Below are 27,651 nucleotides of genomic sequence, written 5' to 3' on the forward strand. Positions count from 1 at the left end.
GGCGAGTTGCAATCCGGGGGTTCCACCCGCCGCGAGGCCCCGCGGGCCCCCCTCGGCCGGCGGCTCCCAAAGCTCCGTTGGCCATGTGTAGGTTATTTTGGGTACCGCAGCAAGGTGGTGCAGGTGAAAGGGAAGCTCGGCCGAGGCCGGAGGCCGGGGGGCGGGGGCAGGGGTGGGGCGGGGTGGGGCGGGGTGGAGGCTCCGCGGACCCACCCCCCAGCCCGGCGGCCCGGGCGGCGAGGCGAGGGCCGGGCAGTGGGTGTTGCCTTCTACCTCTGCGAGCGGGGAGGGGTTAGTTTCCCACAGGGGATTTCAACCATCACACTCTGAGCCCGCCTCCTAATCCTCGGGCGGAGCGGCTCGGGGGCCCCATTTTATGGCAATAAAGCGACTTAGCGCCTGCTGAGCGAGCCCCTCCCCGCCGCCGCCCCCGCCCTCGGCCCCACCCCGGGGCTCGCCCGCAGCGGCGGGGCTTTGTTTCTGGGGAGGAGGACCCGGAGCTCTTTTGTTTGGGGGTTTGGTGTTTTCACCCCCCCACCTCACCTCACCCCACCCCACCCCACCCCCCGCGCCTCTCCGGTTTCCTGAGCTGCGGGCTGCAAGGGAGGAGAAGCGGCGTCTTGCAACCCCCTCGGCTGGGCCCCGGGGTAATTCGATGCGGGCCTGGCGAGGCTCCCCACGCTAGACCGGGGCTCGCGTCTCGGCAGCCTCCACCCACCGGCCCACCCTACATTTAGCGCATCATGTGATCCGGGTAAGTCATTTGCAAGTACAACAGTTCCCTGGGTTGCCCCCCATTCATTTCCTGAGAACTGCAGAGAGCAGCTGAGAGGCTCTGCCTGTGCGTGTGCGAGTGTGCGTGTGAGTGTGCGCGGGTGACGCCGTGTGTGTGCGAGAGTGAGTGTGTGCGCGCGCGTGTGTGTGCGAGAGAGAGAAAGGGAGAGAGAGGGGGACTCTGTGTGAGGGAAAGAAAACAATTTCTCCTGCTCTGCAGCTTCTGTTCAGGTCTGTGCCGATTCCGTTTCTTATCAAAATAAACAACCCCCTCCTTTTTTTTTTTTTTTTTTTGCCATTCCAAATCAGACCGTATTCTCTTAACATGTTTTATTTTCCTTCTGTCATCTGCTCAAGTTAAATCATTTTGGTTGGTCTGTGTTCTTAAAGGGGGAAAGTGTTGGGAAGCGGGAGGGGGCCGAGGGAGGGCGATGCTATTGCAAAGCAAGTAGCGTCGGTCGGGTATGTGGAGAAGAAAGAAGGTCTATCCCCCCCACCCCCAAATTCTTTTTTAAAAAAAAACTTATCAAGTACCATGAATTAAGCAAATGTTTTTTCTACCTCTAGTGGAATTGTTGGTTGCAGTGTTTGCCTGACAGTTGCCAAGGATGAGAAATAAAACACCAGGGCTGAACTGGAGGGGGGGGGGTGTTGTGGAAGTAGTTTGCCCCCAGGAATAGAGCGAGTTCGGTGAATAGCTGCCGCACCGGGGCTGTGTGGGCTGTGGGTGTGCACTGGAGAAAGTGGAGGGGAAGGGGTTAAGGCGGAGATGACACTGCTGGCATGAATAGTGGTCCTGGTGCTACATTCATTATTGTCTCTGGTCGTAATGATGTGTAACTGTCACTTGCTACAGTGCCTGGTCTATGGAAGTAGCCGGGGGCTGGCCCGTGGCTGTTATTTTCAATTACGGGGGAGCCGGCCGGAGTTGACAAGGGGCAACTTTGCACGTCCCCTCGAACCGGGAAGCCCGCGGAGCCGGCCTGGGAGCCACTTCTTGCCTTAGAAGCTCGCTCCCGGGACTCGGACTTGACCTCCGCGACATTAGTTGGTGTTCATGTTAGATGTTCCCCTACGGGGAGAATCAATCCTGCTTTTGTTGGGTAGAGAACTGCCTATTAGAACTTTGAAAACTTTTATCTTTGGGGAAAAGGGTGGGGTGCACTCAACAGTTCTGTTTCGAAGTGCATTTGAGGCAGACGCTTGGAAAAAGTACCAATTCCTTTGTTATATGCCCTGCAGCTTCCCAACCCCCTTCACCCTGCGCTTCGAGTTTTGCATACTTTAATAGTAATACCCTTAATTCAGCTGATAAAAACTGACTGTGTTGAGTTAAAGAGTATTAGTACAACGGAATGTGTAATCTGGATAAACAGTTTGTATGGTTAATATTGTCAGCTCTCTAATTTAACTGTACAGATGGTTTAAGTATCGTTCTGTATGGATTGTTTTAAGCAATTCCACTGGCTAATAGAATTCTCCGCCGAGCACTCAGATATTTTATTTTAAATCAGCTTTAATATTCTCTGTTTCTCAGTAACACCGAGGAGGTGAGCAGGTCTATTTACATTTAGTGCATGTGCATCCAGTGGCTTCAGTAGACATCTGTCAATCAAATAACGTCATTCTGCAAATCCACCGAGACGCCTCCAGGCCCTTTTCTTACTGGAGGATAGAGTTGTTTAGATAAATAAATGCTTTGAAATAAATTTGGTGGCTTTTAACAGGGCGCACCTCGTGATGGGAATAGGAGCGGTCACTTTGAAGAGTGGGTGTATTCCATCGTCTAAGAAATGCTCTTTGGAATTGGCATTTAATAAAGACAGCGACACCCCCCAAGAGCGTGGTTGTGCTGTTTGTAGACCTCATTCACACGTTGTTTACATTTTAAAAAACCACATAGAAATTGGTTGTGATAAAGGGGTATACTTCCAGGCTAGAAAATGTTTAACTGTGGAAGCTTAGTAGACATGGGATGTTGAAGGACAAACATTTCAGTTGCGTAAGTTGTATCTCTTGCTGCAGCCTGGTCAATGTGAAGACTAGCTTGAGTCTGGTAAGCTTCTTTGGGTTGGGGAGAGAGCAATTAGAGCATAGAAGTATTGGCAGACGTTTGTAATGTATTTAGGAGAGAGGTTTATTAGTCTACCATGTAATTCATAGCTATTATGAAATATACGAAGGCTGGTAAAATTTGGAAGTTTTAATTAATAAATTAAAAGTGGGAGACTAATACAGTTTTGTTAGTTTTGTCAGGTTTGTCATTCTTGAGGGGTTTCTGTTTATTTTTGAGTTGCTTCAGTTATTTATTACTTAGTAATGCATATTTAAAAGAAACTTTCTTCAGATAAAGTTTATTTTGGAATGCTTTGTCTTACTATTTATTGAATGAAAATTGATGTGCCAATGAGCCCTTAGTATTTTTTTCTCCAGAAAGTTCTTTTTCAGTAACCAAATGTCATTTGGGAGAAAACTGGTCCTGCTGTAGCATTTGAGACCTTGACCTTAGCAACTCTTGGCTGGTGGTTGTTTACTACAGCTGCAGCCTATGTGTGTACAGAAAGGGAAGGGACTGCAAACACTAGTGCGCTCACTCTCCCCAGGCCAAGGGAAAAACAAGTCAGGATGCTTGACGTTCATTCATTACGAAGAGTGTGCATCAGGCATATAGCAGCAATAGTGTTCTGGTCATTTAAAAATATATATGTTCCTTGGGGATTACTTCCCCACCTCCTGTGAAAAGTAAACAAGCACTTTAACAGACTGAGTTTTAAATGTTATATCATGAAGCAGGCTGTTAGCAGCTTAATGAAATAATTTGGTCTTAAACATAGGTGGGGTTTTTTGTTTTTGTTTGTTTGTTTGTTGTTTTTCTTTTCTGCAAAGAGGACACAAGTGCTTAGGGCTTTAGGCCTACACTGAGGGCATTTTGAACTCGAGCCAGTGTTGGTTAATCTAGAGTATTGAGTAACCTTACCAGTGAGGTGATATTGTTAAATAGTTGAACATATAAAGGCCCTGGATGTTTTTACCATGGCATGAAATGGAAAGTGTGGCATTTCATATTTATGTGAATTTCATTGGTACAGTCACATTAAATTGGGGGTGCTAAAGGGTTTTCTTTATATTGTAAGAGAAACAATCTTCTTAGAGTGTTAACTTCATAAATGCAACTGTCGGTGATTTGTGTATTAACGCAACACAGTTGTATTCTACAATACTAGAGGGCATAAACTCATTTGAAAAGTTGTTCTTTTTTTTTGGATAAGGAAGTCTCCCCACTTGTGCTTCCATGTTGATTAATGAACAAGAGCTAAAAAAACCTACACTGCTTTATTTAGAATCGACATCCATGATTGTCTTTTTCTTTGTAGAAAACAATTTTCGTTTTTATAAGTAATTCCTAAAATGGGTTGTAGTTGCTTACCTTTATCATTTACATTTTGAAAATACCTTATGCCAGTAGAGTGGAAATATCTGTATTTTTGCCCAGTGTCTGTTTATTTTGTTTTAAATTTTATATTTATTTTTCAGCCTACAAATTACGCACAGCTCTCAGTCTTAAGTACGTACAAAATATAAGGGGAAAAATATTAAAATTAAATCCCTGGCAACACCCTATAAACCACAGCCTTAACTCATCCACCACAACCACAGTTCCCAGAATCAAAATGCAAGTAAACAGATGGGCCTTGCCCTGTGCCCAGGAGGTCAACAGCCTTAGGCTCCGTGAGATCTGCTGTGTTTCTAGATCCCAAACTCGTCCAGAGAACTGTCTGACTTCAAGAGGCCAGAATTCATTTTCAGGGCCTAGACCAGCCACACCCCATCTGATGTCAGCTTTTGAGTTCTTGTGGTGAAGAACACATGCTGTGGATTAAATGGTTGCTTTCTCTATATATTCTCAGTAATTATGTTACAAAAGGATTTTTTGGTTTGGGTGTTTATTGTCATAAAAGTGGCTACTTGAGTAGTCCTGTCGCTCCATAAAAATTTGTTTTGGTCTGGCAGTAGATTACAGGATATTCACCCAAAGAATTCTGCTCTTGTACGGTCTTTCTTCCTGTCTTTTTTTCAACTTAAAGTCCTGCTTCTCTTATGCTGCTTATTTCATGGTCTGTGTTTTTTTTTTTTTTAATTTAATTTATTTATTTATTTGAGAGAGCGAGAATGAGAGAGAGAGAGCACACGAGAGGGGGAAGGTCAGAGGGAGAAGCAGACTCCCTGCTAAGCAGGGAGCCCGACGTGGGACTCGATCCCGGGACTCCAGATCATGACCCGAGCCGAAGGCAGTCGCTTAACCAACTGAGCCACCCAGGCACCCTGGTCTGTGTTTTTTAATATTAGCATAATTGGACTGGTCCAAACAGTATCGCTCTTTCGGTACAGATGGTGTAGCAGGAAGCCATTGCCGCTGCGCTCGTGTATGGAAGGTGAGAAACAACTGCAGAGCTTTGGGATAGTTTTCCCAGTCCCATCAGAGGTGATGGAAGCTGCCCCTATTACAGCTGACTGGCCTGGATAGCTAGGAAATGTGTCCCCAGTGCTACATTCACCACACTTAGGGGTTTTCCGAATAATCCCTGGCAAGTTGTATATGTGTAATTATACATGTGTGTGTATTTGCTATTTTATGTATATACATGTGTGTATACATGTATAGTATTTATATTTATGAATGTGAGTTTTTATATTCTCTTTCTGTGTTGGTATATATACCACCCCTCCCCCATGCCACATACAGTAAGACTAAGAATTATGGTAAAAAGCCCCCTCCCCCCGTGTCTAAAAAAGAGGGAAAACACTTCAAGTTTGTTTTTTCAAAGTCTATGTTTAGTAATATTATTCTCACTTGGTTTTGAGTTTAGCAAGCAAACTTACAGCATGAAAACAACCCTGCCCCAAAGAAAACAAACCAACAAAACTAAGTGACAACCAAGAGGAAGGATTGTAAAAAACGAAATAAATAACTCTGAAGAAAACATTTATTCATTTCACAATCCGGTGTCTGCTAAGTCCATATATCCTGTTATCTGGACTGATTTAAGTGGCAGAGATATTACAGTTTGAGTCAGGGGCTTTTGCTTACTAACTCTGAATGACCTTGGTCACAATTCTTAACCTCTCTGAGTCTAGAAAATGGGAAAAATAATATGCATCTTACACGGTTGTGGTGAGGGTGAAAGGAGATAGTGTGGGTACAAATCACTTTGTAAAACTAGAAAGTACTGGTGTGGCAAGTACCACACCAGTGTGGTGTGATTTGACAGGGAAACCACTCCCTCTCCATCCCCCACATCCCTACAAGGGATGAACTTTCCAGCCTCTCAAAGTGAGCATATAAATTACACTTATGGAGAAGGAATTTCCGAGTGTGGGTAGAAAACTTCTGGCAGTCAAAGGTCATGAATTCCATTCCTGTCTCACCAGAGATTTGCTCTGTGACCTTGAGAAAGTCATTCTTAAAAAGTTTCTCTAGCTGGTATGAAAGTTACTGACTATTAACATTTATATAATGCAGGTGAAGTATCTGAGCTTTTCTCAAGAATGTATGTGAAAATACGGTTCCCATGATCATTTTACAGAAAACAGAAAATAAAGATCAACAGTGATTATTTAGAGATTGTAAACCTCCAGGCTGTTTCTTCAGTGAGTCAACTGAAACGTCTATCAACTGGCCATTAAAAATGCCCTTAATTTTTTTTTTTTATAGAATCATTACATTTGTGCTGTTGTACTATAATTTAGAACAGTCTATTGAACTGCAAATCCCTAGTTAAGCCAAGATTCTGTTGATTAAGCTATGTCTGATTTATGGCTTAAAGTGTCTTGGTTAGACTCAAAACATTGTAACACAATACATGCACAGTAAAGAAAGGTAAATGATTGAGATATTACACGGCTATATGAAAATCTGTTGAACACATTTATACGCATGCCTTTTTCTGCCACGCACATTTCTTTACACACATACATTTGAGAAAATTAAGAACAATATTAATTTACATAATTTCTCCCCAGCTACATTTTCTTCAGTTAAGAAACAAAATATGTTTTCATACTCTGTGTAAACACTATTCTTGCAAGAGCAAAGAAACACTCAAACTAGCTCATCGATATAACTCGTTCTATACTCTTTCCATGTGACACCCTGCCTAACTCCTGTTCATCTTACAGCTGTTACTATAAACATCACTTTCTGTGGGACTCTTATTTACCATCCCTTGCTTTAAGAACATGCAGGGTTCTAGTCTGTATTCTAGGGCCCTGTAGTACATGCTGTTCCATCTAGTATTATTGCTTGTTGATTGGCCTTGTCTCCTCCCAATAGTAAGCCCCTTGAGAGCAGGAAATGCATCTTCCTCATAGTTACTGTCCTGGCTTCTCACCTAGTGCCTACCATTGTGACTGATCATACAGTGCTAAAATACTTACTGAAAGAACAAATTCAGGAGTGCCGTCCCACACTAACCCTTCAGTAGCTAAGTGCCAGTATCATGGATATTTCCTACCTAACTAAGTCTTTTCATTTCTAGCTATGTATATTCAACTCTACTAGCCGTTCCACAATTCACTACATTTTCCTGAACCTTTTTTTTTTTCTTTTTGCGAAACGAAGCTTTGTAGTGGAGTCAAACAGTGCTGGTTATGAAACCTCAAACTGCTCAGGTTTTGGCTATCTAACAGGGCAAGTTAATTCTCCAAGTCTCCGTTTACTCACCGATAAGTAAAAACAAGAATAATGTCAACATTGTAGAATGTGTTTGAGGACTAAAATTGTGGTGATGTCCATAAAGCATCTAGTATATGCGCCTTGTTCATATTTAGTGTATAAATATTAGTCTGCTCCAGGATATTGGTGCTTCTCTCTCTCTCTTTTTTTTTTTGGTACGTTTTTAATTCCAGTTAGTTAACATACAGTGTTATATTAGTTTCAGGTGTAAAATACAGTGATTCAACATTTCCATACATCACCCGGTGCTCATCATGATGAGTGCACTCCTTAATCCCCATCACATATTTAACGTACCCCCCACCCACTTCTCTTCTGGTAACCATCAGTTCTTTATAATTAAGAGTCTGTTTCTTGGTTTGTCTCTTTTTTCCCTTTGCGGTTTGTTTTGTTTCTTAAATTCCACATATGAGTGAAATCATATGGTATTTGTCTTTCTCTGACTTATTTCACTTGGCATTATACTCTGTAGCTCCATCCATGTTGTTGCAAATGGCAAAATTTCATTCTTTTTTATGGCTGAGTAATATTCCATTGTGTGTATACAGCATCTAGTCATGTATCGATGGACACTTGGGCTGTTTCCGTATCTTGGCTATTGTAAATAATGCTGCTAAAACATCAGGGTGCATGTATCCCTTTGAATTAGTGTTCTTGTATTCTTTGGGTAAATATCTAGTGATGCAATTGCTGGATTATAAGGTAGTTCTATTAAAAGCAGCCATTTAGAATTGTTGGATTATCAAGTAGTTCTGTTAAAAGCAGCCATTCAGAATGAAGGGTAGCAACAAAATGAAGTAGCTGCTCTTTATTGTGCAGAAGTTAGGCACTGTTTTTCATGTGTTAGCTTATTTAGTATGTACTCTTTAGTATACAGGTATGTATAGTTGACTTTCAAATAATTTATACTATAAATACTATATGTGGAGACCCCTAAAATACCTTTTATACACTGGATCTTGACTTAGAAACATCAGTTCATGGCTGGTGTTTTTTTTTTAAGCTCTTGTGTCGTGGTGCTCACTGCCAAGTAAGAGTTCCCTTCCCCCGCCCCATGACTTTGAAAATTGTACTACTTTGGCCTTTCATTAACAAAATAAATGGAAAAGGGCGGAAAATGAAAGTGCTGCTTCTAGTTATGAGAAACAGGGTTTATCATCGTGATACCCAATTGAAACAAATCATTAGGTGTGTGGAAAAGTGGTGAATCTTTATTGGAGGTGCTCAATGGAGTTAATCCGATGAATTGTGAAAAATAAGATTATAGCATATACAGAATGCTATGCATCTATTTTTAGTGATAGTACTTAATAGATTACATGTAACTATAGATTTTGTAATTTTTCTTTTGTCTCTGGGAGTGGGTCTCTTTTATTACATAAGTCTGGTCCCTTGACTTACACTTACGTGAATTTTGTATAAGTTTTCAGGAGTGCATTACAATTAAAAAATATGAGATTACTCTATTTGTTTAATATTCATTGAGTACATAAGTCTGATATTACGGTTTCTATTTTATAGCTGTAGGAACTGATTTTCCCCAAATTAATGCTGGCATGGTCAATAGCCAGTTAGCTTCAAAGTAAAGATTTGAATGCTGGAAAGCCTTTGTGTTATTCTTTCCTCCCTGTGTTACTCTTCTCTCCCTTCAGCATTAAGTATGATATTCCAGAGTTAAACTTATTGTAAAATAGAGCAAAAAAATGGGAATATTATACAAATACTGTGTTTAGAGGCTGTTATTCTTTTTGTAGATTATATTGACATACTATACTTACTAGAATACATTTACTAGAATATTTACTTCAGTACAGAAACCAATTCTGTGATGGGTGATACATATGCTAAAACAAATTATGAGACCTAATCCAACAAATTATGTTAGAAGGCAACTGCTACAGGATGTTTCCAAGTGACGGTAGTAGACCAGTAACTTCTGGCCAATATGCATTCTGCCATTTGATAAGGCTGTTATAGTCAGAGGTATCATAAAAATAAGAAAAACATAATCTCTCTAAAAAAATGCCTTACCACTTTGACCTATATATATATTCAGCTCCTATCATGTAATCTGGAATCATGTATGAAAATGGGTAGGACATCATCATTAATGAGCTGAAAATCAAGGAGGGGAGGTAAGACTTAATGTAGAAAATTATAATACAAAGTAATTTGTGATAAATGGACCAAGTGCTGTAAGTTGCTTAAACAAAATGCATAGGAAAAAATTCATTTCATCTGGGAAATCAAGGGTTTCAGGTTTTTAGTGGATATGGCAATAATTCTTTGTGGGAAACATTTACTTTTTATAGAAAAGAGAAAGCAAACCTGCAAGAATAAGAAAGCAAATTAAAATCATATTTTGGCCACTGTGGTGATTTCACACCTCCTTTTCTGTTCTCTTTTAGAACTGATGGCTTTATGGTGTTCTGGCAAACTTTTATCATTTGCCATATCACCAGAAAATTGTTTTTCCCAAAAATAAATCCTGGGAAGTACTTGGCTAGTAAGGCATGCAGTGTTATAATGAGTTTAGAGAAGGTTTATTTGGGCAAAAAAAAAAAAAATAATAATGATTGGTTAATAAAATTTTAAAAATACACCTTATGTGAAACAGTCTACTGAAATTTTTTTCATATTGCTGAGGATTTGAAATGATGGGAATTTTAGCTTTGACCAAAAACCTTGAATATAGGAATAAGATTTTTTTTTTTTTTAAACGTAAGTACAATGGAAGGAAAAACTTGAAAACTGATCAGTTTTACAGAAGGTCGCAGTCAGTTGTAATTTATCAGAGGTGTTGCTTGAAGGGATATTTAGAAAGAAACTTTACATTAAAGTGGTTGGTTATTTAGAGTGACATCCTCTGGAATGTGCATTAGCTTTCTGCTTTAGGTATAAGTACAGAACACTTAAGGAAACACACAGTGTTTCATTTTGAGATAATATATAACAAGAAAGAAATCCACTCTTAATGAGTCTATAAAGGGCAGTGATGGAATTATTATACACTGAGCTCTCTATTGAATATATTGGGATTATACCAAAGCTCTAGGCCGAAGCAGTTGTTTTTATTTATAAATAGCTTGGTAATTAAGACACTCCAGAATACTTGGAAGTGTGGGCTAGCAAAAAAAAAAAAAACAACTTTTTTTTTTTTTGGTTAGTGCTTGGTGGTTTACAGGGTGGTTTTAGTTTCATCCTGACAATCCTATAAGGTAGATTGGACACATGTTACTATTTTATTCATGAGGATATTAAAGTCATATGAAGGTAAAATAACTAGAAGGTGGCCAAGTCGAAACTAGAACCTTGATTTCCAACACCAGTAACATAATTTTTTCCATTTCATTCGACTGCTATCTTCCTAAGTTACATTTAGTCTTAAATTTTGAAAGTCTGCTTTGCGAAAAAGAGGTGCCTGTGTCTAGCGTCTGGCTCATGTGAGATATTCAGTGAATATTATTGGATGAATTCGACCCCCTTCCAAAATGTACTTTAAAGGGGCATAAAAAAAACATATGTAATAGCTCAGAAAGATCAACTTAGTTAATTTTAGAAGAGACTATGCAAATAGAGGCATCAATACTGTGAAGAAAATTAGGGAGATGGTTGATCACTTACCATGTACCAAGGCTTGTGCTAGGTGCTGAAAGTACAAAGGTATTCTTGGTCCTAACTATAAGCAGATCAGGAGGAACCAGCTCAGCTACACCCAGAGGGAGGGCCACGCTTTAGTATATTTCAGTTTATTTTAATTTCATTTAGATCTTTAGTGTGCCTAAAAATAATACATAGATATTTTTAGATTTATGTTTTAGTTTCTTTTAGTACTTTTCATCTTATCAGAAAATCTTTTTCCATTTAAGCATGTGATGGTTGTAGGGTTTTTTTTTCTTTCAAAAAAAGTATATCTCATTTAATGCTTATAACTGACTCAAAGCTAGGTATTTATTTAAATGGATTTATTATTACTTTTATGACTTAGGTTTTCAAAGGACAACTTAAGATCTGTAGGAAATAAGTATTTTGCAGAAACTCGCTCGTTGAGCAGTGTTTACAAATGTATCTCTGATAAAAGTATGTGTATGAAGACTTTAAACTTCATTTTTTTTTATTTCCTACTTCTCCCCTTCTTCTGTTAGCCAGCAGTACCATTCCATTCTCCCATAACCCATGTCAGCGGAACTATGTGTCCTTTTACATTTTTCTCCATATCCTAAGAATTATAAACACATTTACACAAGGTTTTTTGATCACTGATTATAAAAATGGGATTATATTTTGGAGACTATTGTCAACTTTGCTTTTTGGTTCAGTACTGCCCAAGGGAAATACTTGCACTCAACTGCTGTATCTCTACTCCAGTTAAAAAACAAAAACAAAAACAAAAAGTGTTCATGATATTCCAAAGTATGGTTATTTCATAGTCTGTTGAACTATTAACTTATTGATGGGCAATACTTTGTTTCTAGCTTTTTTCCACTAAAAACAATATAGAAACAATAAAGAAATACCTTTGTATCTACACTCTGACAGACCAGTGGGATAGATTCCCAGCGTGGGATCATGTACTGCTACAAAATGGTGCCACATTGCTTTGAAGAAAAAGGCTGTAGCAGTTCATCTTTTTAGTATTGCAGGCAAAACCCTTTCCTTGAAACATCAGCAATAGTTGACACTTTTCCAGTCTGATAGTTGTGTAGTAGTATCTCACTGTTACTTTAAATTAGTATTTCCTGACTGCTGGTGATATTGAACGTCTTTTCCTATATTTGTAGGTACACCGGAATTGTTCTTCTAAGAATTGCCCTTTCATACTCTTTGCTCATTTTTCTACTTGGTTGTTGTCCTTTTGTGGGAGTTCTTTATATATTATAGCTCTTAGCCATTTGATATCTGCATTGCAAAGATTTTTTTTCAAAAACTGACCTTTTGGGACGCCTGGGTGGCTCAGTTGGTTAAGCCTCTGCCTACGGCTCAGGTCAGAATCCGGGGGTCCTAGGATCGAGTCTTGCATTCTGGCTCCTTGCTTGGTGGGGAGCCTGCTTTTCCCTCTGCCTGCTCTGCCTGTTCTGCCTGCCACTCCCCCTGCTTGTGCTCTCTCTCTCTCTCTCTCTCTGACATGAATAAATCAAATCTTAAAAACAACAACAACAAAAACCTGACCTTTTGTTTGTTCAAGAGGTATCTTCTGATGTATAACATTTTTAATTTTTATATAATCAGTTCATTCTGTCTAGTTAACCTTTTTTAATGTTTTCTCCATTGACAAAATAAATGTGTAATCTACACATATATTGAATTTTTCTTTCCACTTTGATCTTACCTTTAGTGAATTTGGAATTTTTAGTTATACGTGCTATAGGAGAGGGATCCACTTTATTTACTTTCAGATGCATATTAACACCATTTTTAAAGTAATGTATCCTTTTACCAGTAAATATAAATTCTGCAATTGTATTATGTTCTCAGATATCCTATGGTAGTACCAGATTTTTCTCCTTTTAAAATAGTAAAGTCCAAATCTAAGGACTATTTCATCCATTGTCCCAACTTCCCTGGACAAAAAATACACAAAAACCCTGTTGTGATTCTAATTGGAATTACATTATGTTGTATATACTCTGGGGACAATTAACATTCTAATATTATTTTTAGTGCAGTGTGTCATCCCCATTCAAGAACATAGATGTCTTTCTGTTTTTATCATTTTTTATGTTCAAAAAGATTTTAGTATTTTACTTGTAATGGTGGTTTTCTCTTAAATTTAGTTCTAAGTACTTTTATAGGTTTTTGGCTATTTTATATTTACTGAGATGATACGATTTTCTGTTTTAGTCTGTTGATATAGTGAATTAATTGTGTTGCTTGATTTTTAAATGTTGTGCCAGACAATCATTACTTGTAAAAGTCTTACTTGTTCTTGGTGCATTATCTAGTTATATATAGCTGTATTTGATTTTCTAATATTTTGTTAAGAATTAAAATATGTATTTATAGTGTTCAGTACTTTTTATTTTTTCTTTTAATGTCTTTATCTCATTTTGCTTTTAGGTTATTCCTAGCTCCTATAATAACAATGGAAGTGATCTATCATCTTCTATTTTTTTGGAATACTTTGTGTAGAATTATTTCTTCTTTAAATGTGTGGAAGTATTCACCAGAGAATCCATCTGGATTTAGAGGTTTTTTTGTTTGTTTTTTCTTTTTCCCTTTGGAGGAAGGCTTTTAACTATAAATTCAATTTATTCAACACACATAGGGCTATTCAGATTATATGTTCATTTATGAAACATCTTTGTTTTTTTGAAGGACTTTGGCTTTTTCATCTAAATTACAGAATTTATTGGCATAAAGTTGTTTATATTGTTCTATTCTTTTAACATTTGTAGGATCTGTACTGATGACTTGTTATATCTGATGTAGGTGACTTGTCACTTTTCTCCTTTTGTCCTGATCAGTCTGGCCAGGGGTCTATTACTTTATTGATGTTTTTGAAAGGGCCAGCTTTTGGTTTCATTAATTTTTTTTCTCCAATTTTTACTTTTTTCTAATTCATTGATTCCTGACCTTTATTATTTCCTTCCTTATGCTTGTCACAAGTTTATTTTGTTCTTTTTTTAGTTTTTTTTTTAAAGTTGGAAGCTTAAGAGTGTTGATTTGACACCTTTTTTCTTTTCTTACATAAGAATATAATGCCATAAATTTTACTTTGAGCATGACTCTTTTAAACTTTAATTCAGTTAATATTTTCTAATTTCCATTGTGATTTCATCTTTGACTTTGGATTGTTTAGGATTGTGTTGTTTAATATTCAAATACTTGGAGATCTTACAGCTATCTTTCTGATACTGATTTCTAATTTAATTGCATGGTTTTCAGAGTATGTATGATTTTGATTCTTTGAAGGTTTTCTGAGATTTGTTTTATCACTCAGTATATGGTCTGTATTGGTGAATATTACACGTACACTTGAAAACGATGTATCCTGTCATTATCGGATGGAACATTCTATAAATGTCAATTAGGTCTATATTTTATAAATATCAATGAGCCAAGTTGGTTAATAATGTTCTTCAAGTCTTCTGTATTGTCAACTGATTTTGTTTTCTCTCTTTGTCAGTTATTGGGGAAAGAAGGGTTTAGTATTTAAAATACAATCATGAATTAATCTGATTCTCTTTTCAGTTCTATTAGTTTTTGCTTTATGCATTTTGAAAGCTTTGTTATTAGGTGCATACATATTTAGGTTTGTAGTTTCTTGGTGAATTGACCCCTTTATCATCATGTAATATCCCTGTTTTTCCTTTATAGACCGCATATAATTGTGTGTAACTTTTTAACCCAATCTTACTGTCTCCAACTTTTACTTGGAATGATTTGTTTGTTTACATAAAATATTATTTTTATATGATTGGGTTTTGATGTACTAACTTGATATTTGTTTTGTTTGTCTCACCTGGTTTTTTCACTCTTATTTTCCCATTTCTTGACTTTTTTGGGGCTTGATTATTTTTTAGTAGTCAATTTTATCTCCAGTAATTACATGTCTTTGTTTTATATTTTTAGTGGTTACTCTAGGGTTTACAATATATGTCATTAATTTCTCATGGTCGTATGATACAGTACCACTTCCTGTATGATGTCAGAAAGTTACAACAGTATACTGCCCCTTTTTTTCTCTCCCACTGTTTATGCTATTTTCTTAATATGTTTTAACTTATACATATTATAAACCATATATTTCCTAGGTATTGCTTTTGCTTTAAAGATTTAGTTCCCTTTAATATGGATTACAAATCAGAATAAAAGGTCTTTTTTGGTATTTACTGTTTTTTTTTTTTAATACCTCAAGGATTCTTTATTTCTTCTAAATTTCTATCTAGTATCACATTATTTTTGCCTAAAGAAAATATTTCTTGAAATGCAGGTCTGCTGACAGTGACTTTTCACAGCTTTATCTGAAAAAGTCTATTTGCCTTCGTTGCTGAAATATTTTAGCTGGGTTTGAATTTTAGTTTGACAGTTTTCTCCCCATTCATTACTTTAGATATGTTGCTATGCTCTATTATCCTCTAGTTTACATAGTTTCTGAAGAGATGTCCTTTGTCATTCTGATTTTTGTTCCTCTATATGTAATGTTATTTTTCTCTGTCTGCCTTCAGGATATATTTTTTAACTTTGGTCTTCAGTAAAATCAAATGTGCATAGGTATGTTATCATTTGTAATTGTCCTATTTAGGGGTCTCTCTTAGCTTCTTTGATCTGTAGTTTCTTGTCCTTTCTAATTTTTCATAGGTTTTTGTCCACTATCTTTTTGAGTATTTCTTCTGCCTCGTTTTTTCTCTTCTCTCCTTTTGGACCATTTGGACAAGTACAATAGTCTACTTCAAATTGTCCCTTAGGTCTTGGATCCTCTGCAACTGCCACCGCCCCATTCAGTTTTCCATCTGAATAATTTCTATTGATCTATCTTCAGGTTCACTAATTCTCCCTGTTGTGTCCAGTTTTTTGTAAACTCAGTGAAAGAATTCTTTATCTTTGATATAAAGCTATTTCTTTAGTATTTTCATATCACTTTAAAAAAATTTCAATTTACTGAATTTCTTCATTTATGCATGTTGTCTGTCTTTTTCTCTAGATTCTTTTACATTTTAATCATAGTTATTTTAAAGTATCTTTGATAGTTTCAATATCTCTACCATCTTGGGATCTGATTACGATGATAGCTTTATCTCTTGACCGTGGATAACTTCCTTTGTTTTTGTGTCTTGTAATATTTTATTGACTCGGTGACGTTATGTATAAAAGAACAGTAGAGACTGAGGCAAATAATTATGCTAACAAATGGACATGCCTCTTATTCTGTAAGATATTAGTGTCTGTGAAGAGGGAAGATAAATTGCTTTGGTCAGTAGATGTGCTGAGTTATTACTTTGTTGTTCCTTTTGAACTATCACATCACCAGAGACTTGAGCTTCCTTCAGGAATGCATTGCTTTTACCTTGAGACTTCTGTGAGACCTGGAATGTCAGAGTTTTTCTTCTCAGTGTTCCTGCTATACCCTCAACTTTCAGTCAGCTCTGAACTCCACTGTCACAGGGGGCCTCCTTTTGTTCTTTTGCCTCTATCCCAGCAGTAGTCAGGGTGGACTTGTGGATGGGTGAGTGGGTGGGGTCTCAGTTTTCTTACCCCAGCCACAGCTTAGGCAAGCCCCGTGTACCTAAGTCTGAGTTGAGACTTTGACAGCATGCCTGTACCTTCTTGTAGTAGTCAGACTCAGTTGTGTCAGTGGCAGGCTTAAATGTTCGTGTGAGTTTTCTGTATATCAATATGTCTGATTTCTTTTTTGTATCATTTTAGAATTCTGGACCTGGATAAGTTTTCTGCCTTACCCCAGGAGCAGAGGAGTTTTAACCTAATGTTCACTGCAGGGTCAAATGTGTGTGATTTCTGTCTCTCATCCAGTGGCTGCTTTTCTTTGAATTTGGGGAAAGAGATAGGCAGAGTCTGTCTTCTGGAGGCAGATACCTTCTCCTTCTCTAGCTGCAGTTCACCTTTGCCTGGAGTGAGCTGGAGTATTTACTTTCCTTGTTCCTCTGGCAGATGGCTTTTGCTTCATTTGATACTAGAGTCTGGGAGGACGCCAAGTTTTATCCTTGTGTTCCTGTGGTAGCTGATGTCTACCTTTGTACCCCCCTTTTAGGGTGGGGGCTCTCTTCTCTTGTTCTTTTTTCATTCTTTTGTCTTAGCACCTGGAGGAGGCTTGCAAAAGAGCAGGGTGATTGGCTGTGGAGTGTCCTGGCATCAGGGGCTTCCGGGGATACTAATTGACTGTGGTAGCCCACATTCAGCTTCTAAGAATTTCTTAAAATTTTACTGTTTTTTTTTTTTTTTTATCTGCTTAAAAATTAGAAGAGGGGCAGTTGGGTGGCTCAGTCGGTTAAGCGGCTGACTCTGAATTTTGGCTCAGGTCATGATCTCAGGGTTGTGAAATTGAGCCCCATGTCAGGTTCTGTGCTGCGCATGGAGCCTGCTTAAGATTCTCTCTCTCCCTTTCCCCTGGCTCTTCCCCCCCCCTTCTCTTGCCCTCTCTAAAAAAAAAAAAAAAAAAAAAGAAAAAGAAAAAGAAAAAATTTTATTGCAGTAAAAAAACACAATAAAAAATTTCCATCTTAACTGTTTTTAAAACTACAGCTTAGTAATGTCAATTATATTCACATTGTTGTGTGAAAGATTTCAGATCATGTTGAAAAAAATCTTGCGAAACTGGAACTGTATACCCATTGGACAGCAACTCTCTCTTTCCCCCTCCGCTGGGTCCCTGGCAACCACCATTCTGCTTTCTGTTTCTTAAATGCTTTTATGACTATTCATTCTTTTTCCATTATCATGGCCAAAGGGAATGTCCTGTTTCTCTGTGAAGGGGCTTGTTACCCAAATTTAGTTTACCTGGTTGCCTTGTAACTTAAAGTCTTTGGTCTCAAAAACATGATTTTGTAGGATATTCATCTTAAATAAGTATTTTCTTTCTATCCCTGTGTAGCTTAAATATGCTTAGATTTCTTTCTTTTCTTTCTTCTCCTTTTTATTTATTTATTTTGGGATGCTTGTTGAATTTTATGTAAGTATTTTAAAAAATAATCTGATAAATCAACTTTTTTTCTTAGTTGACTGTTATAAAGCATTTTATTAGAGGATTTATTAATATTGAACTATCTTTGCATTAGGGATCAAACCCTGCCTTTTCATAATTTATTATTTTTGTATAAATTTACTTGATTCTATTTGATAAATTAGAATGAAACTTAGAATTATACATCTATATTCACAAGTGGGATTGGTCTATAATATTTTCCTTGCTACTGAATCATATTTTTGTATAAATAGTTTGGTGGATACAGAAATTGAGAAAATATTCATGTCTTCCCATTAGCTATAGTTGAAACTGTTTCTTTTTTCCTTTCTTTTTTTTTGTTTTTAAAGATTTTATTTATTTATTTGAGAAAGTGAGAGCCAGAGAGCAGGAGCAGGGTGAAGGGCAGAGGGAGAAGTAGACTCCCCATTGAGCAGGGAGCCCAGTGTGGGGCTCAATCCCGGGACTCTGGGATCATGACCTGAGCAAAGGAAGATGCTTAACTGACTGAGCCACCCAGGCGCCCCATGAAACTGTTTCTTATAGGCTAATACTTAGGTGTGAACCATTGGGTCATGGTTTTAATATTTTTTCTAGTGGCAGATGTGTAATCTTTTTTCTAATTTCCTCTGTGTATTTGTCCATTAAAGTTTTCAGCTTTTTGGATCAAGTTTTGGCTAGGAAATTGCCCATTTGCTTTTTAAAAAATTGTGAGATATTATTGACATACAACATTCTGTTGGCTTTAGGTGTACACATATGATTTGATGTATGTATATATTGCTAAATGATTAACACTAGGTAACAACTGTCACCACATAGTTGTTTCTCTTTCTTGTGATGAAACTTTCACATACAATATATTATTGTTAACAATAGTTACCATAGTGTACATTACATGCCCAGGACTTATTTATCTTATAACTGAAAGTTTATATCTTTTGACCACGTTTATGCCTTTTACTCACCCCCCATACCCTGCTCTGGCAATCTGTTAGTTGTGTCTGTGATCTCTGGCAGTCACTGATTTGTTATCCTTATCTATGATCTTTGTATCTTTGTATGTACCCATTTGTTTTATAAGTGTTTAAATTTGTTAGCTCAGGATAACAAGTAGTATTCCCTAATATGTAATTACAGTTCTACCATAAAGCATTTGTAAGTTTTTTATTCCTAAGATTGTTTATTTTTTACTGTTTTTTTTCCTTAAATGTTCCATAAGTTGCTTTGATATTTTATTATGCTAATATAAAAAAAAGCTTTTGAATTTTTTCATCATTTCTACTGTGTTTTTACTTATTTTCTCTCATGACTTTTAGCTCATATTTTCTTAATTCTCTTTTTTTTTTGCTTAGTTCTTTTAAAAATAAATCTCCTTTTAACTATGAAGGTATTGAGTTTAGAAATACATCCTCTGCTATATTCTGTACTTTTTTGGGGAAGAATTATTCCTTTTTTCATTGTTTCAAGTTTTTAAATTTTAATTGTAATTTTATTATAATTTAGTTTATAATTTTCTTGATTTCTTCTTTGAGTCAAGCATAGTGTTTAAATGGGGTGTCTCTCAATCGGGTGGGGGCCCCCAGATGTAGGGTGATGATTGGGTGGAAGCCAGTGGCATGCAAGGTGAAAGCATTCACCTGAGGCAGAACAAAGGAGATAGAGGTTTATTGACTACACTTTAAGGGAGCGGAGGCCTGGACAGCAGAGAGGCTGTCTGCAGTGAGGCAGTAGGTGGGGGCTGTTTTTAAAGAGGGAAGATGAAGAGGTGTGGCAACGGATGGAATCTTCCCTTTTTTTTTTTTTTTGTAACTGTGACTAGTTTTAAGTAGCCCGTTCATTAGTTAGGGCCTATGAATATTTTGAGGTGGGTCACCTGATGGGCCTGTCTGTCCTCAGCCAGGGGGTCACTGTGGGCCCCCTTTTTAAAAAAAAAATTTTTATTTAAATTCTAGTTAGTTAATGTACAGTGGAATATTGGTTTCAGGAGTAGAATTCAGTGGCTCATCACTTCCATACAACACCAGTGCTCATCATAACAAGTGCCCTCCTAAATACCCATCAGCCCTCAGTTCTCTACTGTTAAGAGTCTCTTCTGGTTTGTTTCCCTCTTTCCTTTTTCCCCTCTTCCTATATGTTCATCTGTTTTGTTTCTTAAATTCCACATAGGAGTGAAACCATATGGTATTTGTTTCTCTCTTACTGAGCTATTTCGCTTAGCATAATACATTCTACCTCCATGAACGCCGTTGCAAATGGCAAGATTTCATTCTTTTTGATGGCTGAGTAATATTTCATTGTATGTATATACACCACATCTTCTTTATCCATTCATCAGTCAGTGGACATTTGGGCTCTTTCCATAGTTTGGCCATTGTTGATAATGCTCCTATAAACATCAGGGTGCATGTACCCCTTCGAATCTGTATTTTTGTATCCTTTGAATAAATACCTAGTAGTGCAATTGCTGGGTTGTAGTGTAGGTCTATTTTTAACTTTTTGAGGAACCTCCATACTATTTTCCAGAGTGGCTGCCCCAGTTTGCATTCCCTCCCAACAGTGCAAGGGGTTCCCCTGTCTCCACATCTCGCCAACACCTGTTGTTTTCTGTGTTGTTAATTTTAGCCATTCTGACAGGTGTGAGGTAGTATCTCCTAGTGGTTTTGATTTGTATTTCCCTGAAGCCAAGTGATGTTGAGCATCTTTTCATGTGTCTTTTAGTCATCGAGATGTCTTCTTTGGAAAAATGTTTATTCATGTCTTCTGCCCATTTCTTAACTGGATTATTTGTTTTGTGGTGTTGAGTTTGATAAGTTCTTTATAAACTTTGGATACTAACCCCTTGTTAGATATGTCATTTGCAAATATCTTCTCACATTCTGTAGGGTGCCTTTTAGTTTTGTTGATTGTTTCCTTCGCTTTGCAGAAGATTTTTATCTTGATGAAGTCTCAGTAGTTCGTTTTTGCATTTGTTTCTCTTGCGTTTGGTGACATGTCTACTAAGAAGTTGCTCAAGCTGAGTTCAAAGAGGTTGCAGTGTTCTCCTCTAGGATTTTGATGGTTTCCTGTCTCATATTTAGGTCTTTAATCCACTTTGAATTTATTTTTGTGTACAGTGTAAGAAAGTGGTCCAGTTTCATTCTTCATATTGTTGTCCAGTTTTCCCAACACCATTTGTTGAAGAGACTTTTTCCCATTGAATATTCTTTCCTGCTGTGGGCCCTTTCTACATTCATTGCTCAAGCCTGTTTGCCTAAAAGCAGCCTCTACATCAAGGATTTCTAGAACTATGTTTTTAAATGTCTGAGTATTAACTATTTTTAAGTCTTCATTTTGTATTTATTTTTAAATTTTGATTTACATTCAGAGACTAACTTTGTAAAACAGACTGATTCTTTTTAAAGATTTTGAGAGAGAGAGAGAGCATACACACATGAGAAGGGGGAGGGGCAAGGGGCAGTGGGAGAGGGACAAGCAGACTCCCTGCTGAGCAGGGAGCCCCAAGACCCTAGGATCATGACCTGAGCCGAAGGCAGATGCTTAACCAACTTAGCCACCCAGACGCCCCTGAAACATTATTTTTAAATAACTATTCTTTTCCAATGATTTAAATAACTATTCTTTTTCTATGATTTATTTTTATAAATGTTTTATAGAGATTTGAATAAAGGTATCTATTGAGGAATGTGATATTCCATTTTTTATCTGTTAAATTGAGTTTATTGATTTGTTTTAAATTATTTTATGTTCTAACATTTTTTTCTGTTAAATTGGATTAATTAAAAAATTGGTGTATTGAGTTCTGTATTCTAATCATTTTTATATCTTCATTGGGGTTTTAAAATTTATTTCTGTTCTAAATTACAAATAAAATACAAGTTACATAAAATTTATCATCTTATCCATTCTTAAGTACAGTTAAGTAGTGTTAAGTATAGTTACACTGTTGTGCCACAGATCTCCATAACTTTTTCATTTTGCAAAACTGAAACTATGTACTCATTAAACTACTCCCACTCCCCTCCCCCCAGCCCCTGGCAACCACCATGCTACTTTCTGTTTCTATGAGTTTGGCTATTTTAGACACCTCCTATAAGTAGAGTCATACCGTTGTCTTTTTGTGACTGGCTTATTTTAGTTAGCATAATGTCTTCGAAGTTCATTTGTGTTATAGTATGTGTCCAGGTGTCCTTCTTTTTTAAGGCTGTATAATGTTAAATTGTATTTATACCACATGAACATGTGTGTACAAATGTCTTTTGAGTCTTTGCTTTAAATTCTTTTGGATGTATAACCCCGAAGTGGAATGCCGTATGTTGTTGTAATTCTGCGTTTAATTTTTAGGAATTGTTATAGTGTTTGCCAGAGCACCTGCATCATTTTGCATTCCCACCAGCAGTGCACAGGGGTTCCGATTTCTCTACATTCTAGCTAATGCTTGCTATTTTCTGGAATTATTGTTTTTCTTTTGATATGAGCCATTCTCATAGGTGTGAAGTGGCATCTCGTTGTGGTTTTGATTTGCATTTTCCTAATAATTAGTGATGGTGAGCATCTTTTCATGTGCTTATTGGCCATTTGTATATTTTCTTTAGAGACGCATGTATTCAAGTTCTTTGCCATTTTTTAGTTGGATTTTGTTGTTGAATTTTAGAAGTTCTTTGTATATTCTGGATATTAACCCCTTACCAGATATATGATTTGCACATATTTTCTCCCATTCTGTGGGTTGCCTTTTCACTGTTGAAGTGTTCTTTGATGCCCAGAAGCTTTTAATTTTGCTTTAGTCCATTTTATTGTTTTGTTGTTGTTGTTCCCTGTGCTGTTGGTGTCATATCCAAGGTATCACTGCCAAATCCATTATCATGACGCTTTTCACCTATGTTTTGTTTTTAAAAGTTTTATTGCTTTGGGGCGCCTGGGTGGCTCAGTCGTTGAGCGTCTGTCCTCGGCTCAGGTCATGATCCCAGGGTCCTCGGATCGAGCCCCGCATCGGGCTCCCTGCTCAGCGGGGAGCCTGCTTCTCCCTCTCCCACTCCCCCTGCTTGTGTTCCCTCTCTCGCTGTGTCTCTCTCTGTCAAATAAATAAAATCTTTAAAAAAAAAAAAGTTTTATTGTTTTATGTCTTCATTAAATTTTTGATAGCTTTGCATGAATATTTACCTGTGTGTTGTTTGGTATATATAATTCCATGACTTTTCTTAAAATTATCCTTTTTTTGTATTGAATGCCTTTGGATTAAATTTATCCTTGACTGACATTAACATTGTCATTCATGTTTTTTCTTTTTGAGGAAGAGTTTAAATGTATCTGATTTTACTCTACCAATCTATTCTGTCATTAGCTTTTCCTTTTTAATTTTGTTTTGTTTTATAAAGGAGTGCTCTTTTTCAGTATCTAGGTTTTTCTTTTAACCCATTGTATTATCTCTCCTTTTTAATAGTTACATGTAACATGATGACTCTGTATGTTGTTTTTCTTAATTATGATTTCTTTAGTCATTTTTTTCCTTCATAATTCCTTTTGTGAATGTAATCGAAGTGATATTTATTTCCTTTTATTTCTTACATGATTCCCATCAATTTGGGAGATACTCCGCACCTTTGACTGACTGTCAACAGTCCTTTCCCAGCTTCACGTTTTTGCCACCTTTTTAGCTCATATAGTGCTAATGTGTGAGAAAGAAAATGCATCATTTCCTTAAGACTACTCTGTTTGACAAAAAATTGTACTAAACTGCCGTCACCAGAACATTTTAGTAATAGATACACAAATCTCTGATGTCTACAGTGTGAAGGGCTCCCTCTTAGATGTGATGCCCTTTGCCGGATATAACTTGCTGTGTGTTAAGAGTAGGGAAAAATAGATTTTTCACTATATCTTACAGCAAGGTGGCTGCCATTTTTCTTACATTTTCTCTTTTGTGAGTTTTCATTATCTTGGTGCTCTGGTATGGTGAGGTATACTAGGGATGCTTTATTCTAAGAATATGAGCCTATGGATAATGTACTGCTGACACTTTCATAATTTGTGAGTTTTCTGTTTTGATAGGAATTTATTGGTGTCTTCAGTTAATAATGCAAACCTTGGGCATAAAAATTATTTCAGTCCTAGTTACAGTTCATAGAAGTTTTGAAATCAATATCTTAGTTTTTAACCTTAATTTGAAAAGCCTAGCAATCTTTGATTTCCAAATAGTTCAAGTATTTTCTGAAAAGTCGTACTATAAAATCATAAACTGTCTGATGGGAATAATCATAGTCATGGAAATCAGCTAATTTTCATTGAGTATTTAAAATGTGCTTAGGATTGTGTTTAGATCCTGTCTTAGCTTGCTTGGGCCTCCATAACAAAAGACTACAGACTGGGTAGCTTAAACTACATAAATTTATTTTCTCACAGTTCAGAGAGTAGAAGTCCCAGATCAGGATCAGTTCCTGGTGAGGACTTTTCTTGTCTTGTAGACGGCCACCTTCTTACTGTGTCGCCACATGACAGTGACAGAGAGAGAGAGAGCAAGCAAGCAAGCTCTGGTATCTCTTCTTCTTGTAATTAAAGCCCTAATGACCTCATTTAACCTTTATCACCTCCTCACAGGTCATATTTCCAAATACATTTATCACCTTGGGGGTTAGATGTCCAACATAAACATTTTGGGAAGACAGACATTCAATGTATAACAGATCCAGAGCCTAAATTCTTTAAAAATAAGGCTTTAAGTCTTAAGTTTCCGGTAAGAGCGAATTCTTAATAGTTTGACTTTGTACGACTCTAGTAAAATTACACATTCATGGCCATATGTAAAGAATTTAAAGAGATCAGAACCTCATCCAGAGAACATCTTTGCAGAATTACCATGTGATCAGGAGTATTAGTTTGTGGGGAAGGAGATAAAACTCTGGGCTTTTGTTCCCAGAAGTAAAGAAATGGTCTCCAAAGATATGCTGCTGGACATCATGTAGAGTAATTCTTAGGGCTCAGCAAGAAAATGCTGTTCAAGCTTCTGGTTGTGCCTCAGCGGTTGCTTTTCAAACAGGAGTTTGGCAAAGAAGGGGAGGAATTAGGATGCTTTTCTTTTTCCATTTTGTTTGGGGGGGGTGGTTATTTAGTGTATGTTTATTTTATTTGGATTTAAGGCAAGAAGAATGAACACAATCAGTTACTGAACGTGCACTGTAGTGGGTTGAATGGTGGCTCTCAGAAAAGATATGTCCATGTCGATCTCTCAAACATGTGAATGTTATCTTTTTTGGAAAAAGGGTCTTTGCAGATGCAGTTAAGAACCTTGACATGAGATCATCCTGGATTACCTGGGTGAGCCCTAAATTCAATGACAAGTGTCCTTATGAAGATGAGGCAATATGAAGACAGAGGCCGAGTTTGGAGTGATGTGGCCACAAGCCTAGGAACACCCAAGTAATGCCAGCAGCCGCCGGAAGCTGGAAGAGGCAAGGAATGGATTCTTCCTTAGAACTTCTGAGGAAGTGTGGCCCTAGTGACACCTGGGTGGCTCAGTCTGTTAAGCATCTGCCTTCAGCTCAGGCCATGATCCGAGGGTCCTGGGGAGGGTCCAGCCCTACATTGTGCTCTGCTCAGTGGGAGCCTGCTTCTCCTTCTCCCTCTGCAGCTCCCCCCTGCTGGTGCTCTTTCTCTTTTCTCTCTGTCAAATAAATTAAAATCTTTAAAAAAAAAAAAAAAAAAAGAAGAAGAAGAAGAAAGAAAGTGTGGCCCTGCTCTCACCTTGATTTTGGGCTTTTGGCCTCCAGAACTGTGAAAGAGTGATTTCTGGTTTTAGCTACCACATTCATGGTGATTTGTTAGGGTAGCCACAGGAAACGAGTCCCCACCCACTATAGGGAATTCATTCTGCTAAATGTGAGGGGTCCAAAATGGAGCAAGACAGGGTCCTTGCTACCAGGAATTCAAACTTTTTTTGAAAGTAAACAAAAACATAATTAAACATTACAATCAATTGTATACTAAAATTTTGTACAGAATGTTCTGAAAGCCTTGAAGGGTACAGCTAACTTTGAAGGGTTTGGAGGATTTGTTGAGAAAGAAACTTTTGATCTGGGTTTGAATGAGGAGTAAGAGTGCACCTGGACGAAGGGGCTGGAGGGAGAAGTGTGTATAGAAGGGCCTCTCCTGCTCCTTTAACCCCAGGTGTGAGATGAGCACCCCATCTGAAATCCCATTATCTTCAATTATTTAGAGTAGAGCAGTTTCTTGAAGTCACATTGTCAACTTGAGGCTGTTATATCTCAGATTCTAGTAGTCTGCCTCAGTGGTAAATAGAAAAGGTATTAAAAAAAAAACCACCCTCCACCCATGCTTCATCACTTAATCTTCTGGTTCAGTACCTTTGGCAGCTTAGAGTATAGGATGAGGTCAGTGGCCTACACATGAGGCCACAGTACAGTTTCTGTACTCTGTGATGGGGGAGGGAGGAAGTTGGTAAACTTCTGTGTAAAGGGCCAGAAAGTAAATACTTTCCTTTATTTGGTTATTTTTTCAAGTAAATATTTTAGATTTTGCCAACCACATAAGGTCTCTAGGGGTGTGCATGTATGTGCATATATGTGTGTGTGTGTGTATGTTTTTTTGAACACCTGCATGTATTTACAACTCTTTAAAAATATATATGTTTTACAACTCTTTAAAAATGTAAAAACTTTTCTTGGAGAGCAGGCCTTACAGAAACAGGTCATGTGCTCTATTTGGCCTCTAGGCACGCAGTCTGTTGACCCTTGTTATTAAACTAGGGGTTCCTTTTTCTTTGTAAAGGACGGTGAAGTATTTCTGCTGTAAAGAACATATATAAATATGAACAACTTAAAATCTGTGCCAGCATATTATTGATTGAAATTTATGACTTTCTAACCTTAAACAAATACTGAACAAGTTTAAAAATGGCTGGGAAAATGCTTAAGTTTGCTTTAACATCTTTGCCTCTTTTATAAATGGAACTTAAAAAACATTTCAGAGATAAAAAAAAGAGGAAGCATGCCATCTTGATGATTTCTCTAATAATACCACTTTAAAAGGCTACATTTCTAGATTAGTAACTAATAACATTTTTAAAAGATCATTTCTTTTTCATTAGCACAGTGTGTTCTCATGTGAGATGTATGGTATTTTTAAAGATACTTCAACAAAATTATATTCCTTAAGACAAATGATTAATTGGACATTTCAGATCCTCTTGTGAGGGAGCTTTGTTTTTAGACTTCTTTTTTTTTTTTTTTTATCCCCCCATTAACAACTCCTGAAACTATTCCAAACTGCTATAGCTTTGGAAATTGTCAACAAATTATTTTAGGATTATTTTCAATTTTCTTTTTTTTTTTTTTTTTTTTTAAAGATTTTATTTATTTGACAGAGAGAGACAGCGAGAGCAGGAACACAAGCAGGGGAGAGTGGGAGAGGGAGAAGCAGGCTTCCCGCCGAGCAGGGAGCCAGATGCGGGGCTCGATCCCAGGACCCTGGGATCATGACCTGAGCTGAA

The 27,651-nt window shown here is 37.4% G+C and overlaps 1 protein-coding gene across 2 annotated transcripts in view; it reads left to right on the forward strand.

Annotated features, from left to right (window-relative positions):
• The first annotated feature begins 261 nt into the window (after positions 1–261).
• Positions 262–27,651, forward strand: part of KLF12 (Kruppel like factor 12) — a 430,517-nt gene continuing 403,127 nt past the window's right edge. The window contains exon 1 of one of the 2 annotated variants that reach the window (XM_035003236.1): positions 262–754. The gene's annotated coding sequence lies outside the window, so the exon portion shown is untranslated. The other variant, XM_035003237.1, reaches the window with a different exon arrangement.

The sequence above is a fragment of the Mirounga leonina genome, unplaced genomic scaffold (assembly GCF_011800145.1).
Source record: "Mirounga leonina isolate KUSES-001 unplaced genomic scaffold, KU_Mleo_1.0 Mir_127, whole genome shotgun sequence".
Lineage (NCBI taxonomy): Eukaryota > Metazoa > Chordata > Mammalia > Carnivora > Phocidae > Mirounga > Mirounga leonina.